Source organism: Mobula birostris, chromosome 19 (genome assembly GCF_030028105.1).
Source record: "Mobula birostris isolate sMobBir1 chromosome 19, sMobBir1.hap1, whole genome shotgun sequence".
NCBI lineage: Eukaryota > Metazoa > Chordata > Chondrichthyes > Myliobatiformes > Myliobatidae > Mobula > Mobula birostris.
In genome coordinates, this window is record NC_092388.1 from 48,667,353 (window position 1) to 48,675,875 (window position 8,523).

The following is an 8,523-nucleotide window of genomic DNA, read 5'->3' on the forward strand; positions in this document are numbered from 1 at the left end:
GTGCACAAGCAGAATTAATGTAGGTGGGCAAAAAGATCAACAGGGACATGCTGGGAAAAAAGGCCTGTTTCATAGAATGGTACAGTACAGTACAGCTCTTCGGCCCACCATGTTGTGCTGATCCTTAAACTTACCCTAACATCAGTCTAACCCTTCCCTCCCTGTACAACTCTATGGCCCTACTCCACGAAAAGAAAGAATTCTGAACATCTCTCCTTTTAAAGTATCCCATCCTAAGGAAAACAATCACATTCTCACATTCTCTCCATGAAAATATCCCACAATTCTGATACCATTTTAGGGAATCTCTTCTGCAGCCACTCAAAGGAAAAAGAAGAATGTTCAATCACCAGATTTTACTTGGATATCTATAAGAACATCTGCCCAGAAAGCAGGTATCTGGAAGGTTATCAGTAGTCCCACAGAGTTCAAACAACTCAACAAATCTCAGCAAGCTGAAGCTATAAAATGTTCATTACCCTGCAACTTTGGAATCAAGAAGAAGATAAATCTGAACACAGGCACGTTTCAAGTGCACCTACTTTTTAAGGGATCCTACAAATAACCATAAATCAAGTTTATTAGGCAACATTTCTTTTCAGAGCTCTAACACCTGGCAATATAACACAGGGGAAGATGTCACGTGGTATTAGTATTCCAAACAGACTGTACATGTATGGCATCATAATCCAGGATTCATGGTCATTGAATTGAATTGACTATTTCTTACATCCTTCACATATATGAGGAGTAAAACTCTCTACCAGAAAACCATCACAAAGTCAAATTATGATATCTTAGGTTTAGTTCAGGATCTTAATTTTGATAACTTGCTCTTTAGTTTTCTGTTCATTTTTTTAATCCTTACCTGAAGGAAAATGCTTCCACAAGCCTGAGATTTTGCCTCTTATATTATCTGTGTACATACATCACTGATGCTTCTGGACACATCTTCAGTGATGTTCCTGGAATCATCAGGTGTTTCGGGTCTTTCAACATCATACAACCTCCTCCAGGTGACCCAGCCGGGGCTGATCAGACCCCAGCTTGTGTCCAGATGGCTAGCTACCTATGACTCCATGGCTCCCCTCTTTTGAGCCACAGCCATCTTGAGGCCCTCTCTGCCACATCGGTGGTACTGCAGATGGCTCTCCTCTTCCTCTCTCCCTCGATGCCCAAAATGCTGAAGGCTCTAAATACCATAATGCTATGGAACTAAAATGGTTGAAAATTATGTTGACCGTTCCACAAATAAAGCTAAGTGCACAGGCGTAACAAACCACCTTATTCTGATGAAAACTGCATTCAGAATGATAGCAAGAGTTGTAGCCAACCACAAATGTGGTAAGATGTCACTAAATCTTATCAGGTAGCAAAGGTCACGTTGACCTTATTTGTTTAGAACACATACTGAAATGAATAATGACTCCCACAGATCTTTGGTAAGTAAATGCATAATCAAGGAGATGATTGTCTTGTTCACTTCTAGGTCACATTTGCTCACCTAAGCGATTTGTTAAAGCATGGCTTATTGGCTGATAGGACTTTAACTGTGGAGTATCTGAATGTTTTTATGCTACATCTAAATCTGACATGTAGGTAGAAGGCATAATGATGCGAAGTGAGTTCCCTGAATTTACGTTTGAATAAAGTAACCACCCTTGTTATGATTTCTGTGCCCTGTGACAGTTACGCTTCGTAAAATTTACTCAGTACCCTAGGTCCACTTTGCAGGTTAGAGTTAGTACTGGGAAGTGTCTGTGCTAGCGACTGAGCACGGATGAAAGATGGGCACAAGGTGAGGGTATAGTCTGTTTTGGCTACAAGATTCCTAACTTGCCTCTCCCATCATTTATACTTGCATGTTAAAACTCACAAAACGTAAGAAAGAGGAAGAAGAGGAAGCTTTGTAATTCCTTGAGTCTCCACCACCATCCAACAAGTTTCTAGAGTCTTTGGAATAGAGGACTGTTTTCCCATGCAATCACTATATCCTATGATTTTTTAATAACCCCAAACCTATTGATTTCTGCTTTGAATGCAATCAACGACTGAGTCTCCACAGCTCTCCAAATGAGAGAATTCTAAACATTCACTATGTTTTGATGAAGACTTTTCTCCTGCTTTCAGTCTAAAATCACCTATCCTTTATTTTGAGACTATGACCACCAGTTATAGACTCTGCAGGCAGGATAAATATTCTCTCCACTTCCATCCTGTTGAGCTTTCTAAGAGTTCGGTACATTTCAATGAAGATATCTCTCATTCTACTAAATCTGGAGAACAGAGGCGAAGTCTGCTGTGTCTGTCCTCATGAGATAGATTTGCCATCCCAAGTACTAGACTGAGGAACATCATCTATCTAGTCATGCCCTAGCATGAGTCAATCTTCATTAAATGACGGGTGAAGCTGGAGACAAGGAAGTGAACAAATAGTGAATTGCTTACGTTTGGAATCCACAGAGCAGGAGCTTTCAAAATCAGATGAAAAATTTTCAAAGTCTCACAAATGCAAACCAGTATTACTGTATAACAAGGCTTCCAAAGAAATATTACTAAGGTTAGGGGAAGCTGCAGAGTACCATGTATAAGCATAAACCTTAACACAATAACAACAGTCAAGCATGGTGGAATGTAAAGTCTGAAGCACATTAACAGTCCAGGCAATGTGGGCAATACTGAAGGTTATGGGTGGGGCGTGAATCGCAAAAGGCCAACAAGACTTCAGTGAAACCTTCTAAAGGGTTATTCATAGAACATTTTATAGGCAGAAAACATTTTTGTCAAGGACATTTCTATGCAACCCAAGGATATAAAAAGCAAATTTAATTTACAATAAGCATAACACAATAAATCAGGCATCTTATAGTTATCAATTCCAACCACACTTAGGATCCCTTATTAGTAGTTATGACAGCACTTCCAGGTTTTCTGAAATTTCATTCAATGGGAAGGCAAGAGCTAGAAATGTATTCCACTGGAACAATGCAACAGCTTGTTCCATTCCCCAGATTCTACGTGAGATCTGATCCACATACACAATGCATAAACGAGTCCTTGCAATCTTGAAACTGCATAAGACTCAACAAAAGCCAAAGTTATAAGAGTCTGGAAACCTGCTCATATTGAACATGGATGATCATAAAGTTTCGCAATCATCCGACAAATTTCCAAGTTATTCTGAGCTCCTGTTTTCCTAAATCCTAATTTTTTTGTCCTTCGACTGCAGGCCTTTCCAGTCACATATTAATTATTCCTGCATGATCTTAGAGAGCAAAGCACTTTACTTGACAACAATAGATAGCCCCTGTTGTAGAGGAGAACCAGGGGACTTGACAGGCATGTGAGGGACAATAGGCTACAGGAGTAAAAGTGGCGGAATGAGGGCTGACAGGAATGCACTAAGGGCTGGTGTAGACTTACTGGGATGAATGGCCCACCTCAAGGTCATGAGAAAAAGTGATGTCTCTGATTCTCTGATCAACTTTTTTCTTCCCTGTCACCACTGATCTACATTAAACAGTAAGAACATACAACCTAATTCACATCTGACAACTTGATCTTGGACAAAGGCATCCATTTACTTAGAGGACAGTGAGGATTTCTTAACAAAAAGTTTGCTACAATAAAGGACCAAAAACCATGAATGAAATATTATGTTGAACACCTTGGACTGATACCCAATCAGAAAAGTGCTGAAAAACTGTTTTGACAGCTGGCTAACTCATGCCATCTGGCAATCCTTGGAAACAAGCAGTATAATTCTACACCATTGGGAGTAATGCCAATTTGATTTCTCGTTGTTATGTTCTATGCCATCTCTGTATAACTGTTTATTCATTCTTAAAATGTCCAGGATTTTATGTATTATTTGTCTCTTGCTGGTATTTGAATTCAAAGTCAACATATGTAAGAGACTGATGTCAAATATAGACTAGGGCAGCTAATGACCACATTTTTCCCCCTTTGAAGGATGCTGCTGAATCACCACTCCTTGCAGGAATATTCTATCACAGTTCAAGAATAACTTAATGTTATGCTCTTCAACTGTTCTGGGAAATGTTTGTCCTTCAATCAGCATGACTAATTTTGATTAACTGCTTGCTACTGTTGTGGAATTTGTAGGATACGTTTGGCTATTGTCTCATTCCGTATGTTCCAAAAGTAGCTCTCCTCCAATGGTGGCTATAGAATGCTTTGGGATATCCACAGATCACGCAAGCCTATGTTTATCTGTTTTTGTAACATCGAAAATGCCATAGTTGTTTTTTTACAGATACCAATTTTTCATTATGAGATTTTCTCAGCAATATTCAAATTCTCAGTTCCTCTGAATTAACAGCCTTCAGCATTGACACAGTAAAATAATTGTCATTCTGCCACGTTCCATGCAAACGTTAAGTGCCAATTTTCCTTTACTATTTTCAGTTTTGCCTCTTGAGTCAAAGAAACCAAGATCCTGCATAGTATCAAGTCGCTGACTCAAATTCATTATTTACAGCTCTGTTCATTATTGAAAGGTTGTTAACTGTTACTTAACTCTGATAAGATCTTGACAATTGGCTGCTACGTTGCTTTCTTGACAACCACAAGTGTACTTAAAAAACTAATCATTGCTTATAAATCCTGAGTAAAACATTCAAATACTTGTTGGTTGCTGAATAAATACACACTCTTCCAACACTCAGGGGTCAGTAAGCCAGATCCAACTAGGCATCCTAAGGAGCTAAACAAATAGAGTTTTGATAAACTAAGTAATTAGTCATAGTCATAGTCACAGTCATACTTTATTGATCCCAGGGGAAATTGGTTTTCATTACAGTTGCACCATAAATAATAAATAGTAATAGAACCATAAATAGTTAAATAGTAATATGTAAATTATGCCAGTAAATTATGAAATAAGTCCAGGACCAGCCTATTGGCTCAGGGTGTCTGACCCTCCAAGGGAGGAGTTGTAAAGTTTGATGGCCACAGGCAGGAATGACTTCCTATGACGCTCTGTGCTGCATCTCGGAGGAATGAGTCTCTGGCTGAATGTACTCCTGTGCCCACCCAGTACATTATGTAGTGGATGGGAGACATAGACCAAGATGGCATGCAACTTAGACAGCATCCTCTTTTCAGACACCACCGTGAGAGAGTCCAGTTCCATCCCCACAACATCACTGGCCTTACGAATGAGTTTGTTGATTCTGTTGGTGTCTGCTACCCTCAGCCTGCTGCCCCAGCACACAACAGCAAACATGATAGCACTGGCCACCACAGACTCGTAGAACATCCTCAGCATCGTCCGGCAGATGTTAAGGGACCTCAGTCTCCTCAGGAAATAGAGACGGCTCTGACCCTTCTTGTAGACAGCCTCAGTGTTCTTAGACCAGTCCAGTTTATTGTCAATTCGTATCCCCAGGTATTTGTAATCCTCCACCATGTCCACACTGACCCCCTGGATGGAAACAGGGGTCACCGGTACCTTAGCTCTCCTCAGGTCTACCACCAGCTCCTTAGTGTTTTTCACATTAAGCTGCAGATAATTCTGCTCACACCATGTGACAAAGTTTCCTACCATAGCCCTGTACTCAACCTCATCTCCCTTGCTGATGCATCCAACTATGGCAGAGTCATCTGAAAACTTCTGAAGATGACAAGACTCTGTGCAGTAGTTGAAGTCCGAGGTGTAAATGGTGAAGAGAAAGGGAGACAAGACAGTCCCCTGTGGAGCCCCAGTGCTGCTGATCACTCTGTCGGACACACAGTGTTGCAAGCACACGTACTGTGGTCTGCCAGTCAGGTAATCAAGAATCCATGATACCAGGGAAGCATCCACCTGCATCACTGTCAGCTTCTCCCCCAGCAGAGCAGGACGGATGATGTTGAACGCACTGGAGAAATCAAAAAACATAACCCTTACAGTGCTCGCTGGCTTGTCCAAGTGGGCGTGGACACGGTTCAGCAGGTAGACGATGGCATCCTCAACTCCTAGTCGGGGCTGGTAGGCGAACTGGAGGGGATCTAAGACCTAATTAAAAGAACAACATTCTGAGTTTAATTTATAGGAGAGCATAAGTTAAAAATTAAATTTGCATAAAGTCTTCATTAAACCATATGATACTGCACACAGTTCTAATTTCTGCATTGCAAATAGGATAAAGTGGAAAAAAGAAGATTTACAAGAGTAAAACCAGACCGAGGGGAATAAATGTCAGAATAGAGTGAATGGCTTTGCTACAAAAGAGAAGACTGTAGAGAAATGATGGGGATTTTTACAACCCTGAAGACTAAGAGAGAAGGTATTCTTGTCGCTTATGCGTCCAAGCAAGACAAGTGCTATGCCTATGCCAAAACCTTCTCCCTCACCACCATTCAGGGCCGCAAACAGTCCTTCCAGGTGAGACAACACTTCACTTGCGAATCAGTCAGGGTCAACTATTGTATCCGGTGCTCCTGATATGGCCGCATCTACGTTGATAAGGCCCAACGCACATTGGGGACCACTTTGTCGAGCACCTTTTGAGTCTGCCGCGAAATGTAGGATCACCCTATGGTTGCACATTTCAATTCAACTTCTTATTCCCATTCTGTCGTGTCTGTCCATGGTCTCCACTGCCTACCATTATGAGGCCAAACTCAGGTTGGAGGATACATATTTGGGTAGCCTCCAACCCGAAGGCATGAACATCAGTTTCTCTAACATCTTGTAACATCAACACCCCTGCTCCTAACACTTCTTCTTTCTTTTCCAATTCCTCATTCTGGTTCCCCTCTCACACCTTCTTGCCACTTGCCCATCATCTCTTTTTAGTTCCCCTGCTCCTTCCTTTTCTTTCACGGTCCACTATCCTCTCCGATTAGATAACTTCTTCTCCAGCCCTTCACCTCTTCCACCTATCTCTTCCCAGCTTCATATCCCAGAACCCTCTCCCATCCACCCAGCTCCCCCCTCATCTACTCTCATCTTCATATTCTGTCTTCTGCCCCTTTCTTTCCTGTCCTGGTGAAGGGTCTTGGCCTAAAACATCGACTGTTTATTACCCATTCATAGCTGCTGGCTGACTTACTGAGTTTTTCAAGCAATTTGTCTCTGCTCTTCAAGATTTCCAGCACCTGCAGGATCTCTTGTGAGAAAATATTTTAGTCCGAGTGAATGTTAACATTAAGTACCATTAATGTAAAATAGCACCTACGGTCCTATAAAAAGAATCTCATTTACCTAGAGCACACAAAGAACTTCTGTTTCAGAAGATGTTCAAATTAAGCACGTTAAGCTGAAGATGATGCAAATTGGTACTCAACACCATCTGAGCTGGTTAACGCAATTCAGATACACATACCATGTTTAAGAGACATTTACAGGCATCGAGAAACACTTGACAAGGCATAGAAGTCATAATACAGGCAAAAGTATTAGTGTAGATAGACAACAACGTTGACAACAACATGATGGGCCTAGGGTCTCATATCTGTGCTGTACATCTCTATATCATTGATATATTTCACAGGAAGCTGCATGTGGCGACAAAATGAATGGAAAGATATGCTGAAAGAGTGGGAGGCAGCCCAATGAGAACATTCCCATCAATGATTAATCTGTTAGACTGAATGGCTTGGTCGTGTGTCAAGCAGTAGTAAATCAAGACAACACAGGACTTGTTGTGTGGTCTAGAAGATGTTTCGCCACTCATCTGAGAGGCTTCTTCAGTTCCAATCCATGGTGGGTAGTTTTCCGGCTCATGAACTCTGTGAGTTGTTTAAAGGTATAGCAATCACATGAGGATCATAAAGAGTCATAGAGGTAATGAGAGGATCATAAGTCTTATCTTTGCATGAATGGAGGTGTGAACTGTTGTGGAGATGTTGGGGTAGAGATGTTAGGATTACATTGCAAGTAGGTGATTGGTGGTGCTGTACCCACCTCTCCGTTCAGGGATGGGTTTTCCAGTTTAACAAAGATGGTTTCTTCAAACCCCCCCCCCTTTTCAAACCACCTGCCTTCCCTGTCCAAAACGTGTGGTGTAACATCCTATATAATTCTGAGCACTCGCTGGACATTATTATATTTTCAACAGAGACCTGTTGCTAGACTTGAGATACTGCATACTTGTGTATATGGCAATAAACTCGCCTCTGACTGATATAAGAAGGGACTGGAGATGCAAGTCACTACAGAGGCACACTGGTCATCATCAATAGGTTTCTGTGGCTTCTGAGAAACCACGAAATGGAAGCTCATGGGAGTTTTCCCATTGCTAGCAAAAGACAAAGTCGGATGAATGAGGCAGCTGATGTGGTTAGAGTCACCAGCCATCTCCCAAGTGATTCATGCATGGAGGAGGAAGATTATGAGATGCATGGTGCTCTGACAGTGTGGGAAGTGTTGTGGTGAAGGACTATTCACCATTTCTCTTTCATGATCAGACATACCAAAGCCACTGAGCTCTCCCACACTCAGCATATTAGTGCGTTCTCATACTGTACCTTCCGGCCTTAGGATCATGATCCAATTCCTCTGACTTAATTAATCAT